Below are 1,094 nucleotides of genomic sequence, written 5' to 3'. Positions count from 1 at the left end.
GGCCAGGTTTGGGCTGAGGAGATACAGACCCCAGGAAGAGCAGGGCGATCTCGGAAGGGCCGAAGTGGGAAGGACACTTATCAAAACAAATACATTTAATATGGGAGGAGACAGGACTGTTCTGGGGGCATTCATGTGCCCAAATCGTCCTAGACCTGCAGTTCAGAGTCTAGGGCACAAAGACTGACAGGCATGGTCTCCACACCTGACCTCCCACCCCAAAAAGGAAATCCAGAATCGTGCCCCTTCTTCCCTCCAGGGGACTCAGCAAGGCCTCCTGGGGGTGATGATTCCGTGGCAAGGCCTTGGGCAGGGCCTGCTCTCAGCTGGCTCCCGCCCGCGCCATGAGGTCTTCCAAAGCATTGTCCTGATCATTGTTGTGTAATAGCAAAACTTCCTTAATGTCTTTCAGTTCAAAACCCATTTCCTTAAATTTGCTCATTAACTGAAGAAATTCCATCATCTTTTCCTCCGAACACTGGTGCATTTCCAGAGCTTCTTCTACTAAAAGAGGGTCGAAGCCCTTCTCACAAAGCTGTCCATGTGCAAAAAGATAGTCGAGAATCTGTTCAATATTCTCTCCCTTCTTCTTCATGGCTCTCAGGACACAATCATAGGAGTAACCCATGTTGACCACTGTCTCCACACACTGTCGTTCACTTGGAGACAGTGTCTACAGTTCCAAATAGGCCTGGGGACAGCTGGAAATGTTGGGCACTTGTGACACTGAGAAATTAGGAGGAGTGGCCGTGGGACCTGTATGTGGAGGTGATGACTCTTCTGTGCGTACAGACAAGACAGAGAGGGAAGGCATCTGGGAAGAGGGGGACAGGGCTGGCACCTCTGTGCCACTGTCCAAGTTCAAAGCTGAAAGCCCAAGAGAATGATGCCCATTGAGCTCACTGGCACCGCTCTGGGTGGAAGGCTTTAAGGAATTCCGGAACGTGCCATTGCGGAGGCAGGATGTGCTATGGAAAGTGCTCACCAGCTTGGCTGTCTTCTGACTGCTGTCATCAGAGTCAAGTTTGGGGAAGGACAGGGATTTGATATTGCTTACTGCAGGGATGGGGGGAAGGGACACTTTGGAAGACAGC

General features: G+C 51.1%; 1 pseudogene; it reads right to left on the bottom strand.

Annotated features, from left to right (window-relative positions):
* Positions 1-322: 322 nt before the first annotated feature.
* Positions 323-1,087, bottom strand: LOC102861387 (annotated as a pseudogene).
* Positions 1,088-1,094: the final 7 nt, after the last annotated feature.

The sequence above is a fragment of the Elephantulus edwardii genome, unplaced genomic scaffold (genome assembly GCF_000299155.1).
Source record: "Elephantulus edwardii isolate Elephantulus edwardi_28Jun2011 unplaced genomic scaffold, EleEdw1.0 scaffold00014, whole genome shotgun sequence".
Lineage (NCBI taxonomy): Eukaryota > Metazoa > Chordata > Mammalia > Macroscelidea > Macroscelididae > Elephantulus > Elephantulus edwardii.
The sequence above is the reverse complement of the archived record's forward strand: the minus strand, read 5'-3'. Positions and strand labels throughout refer to the sequence as shown.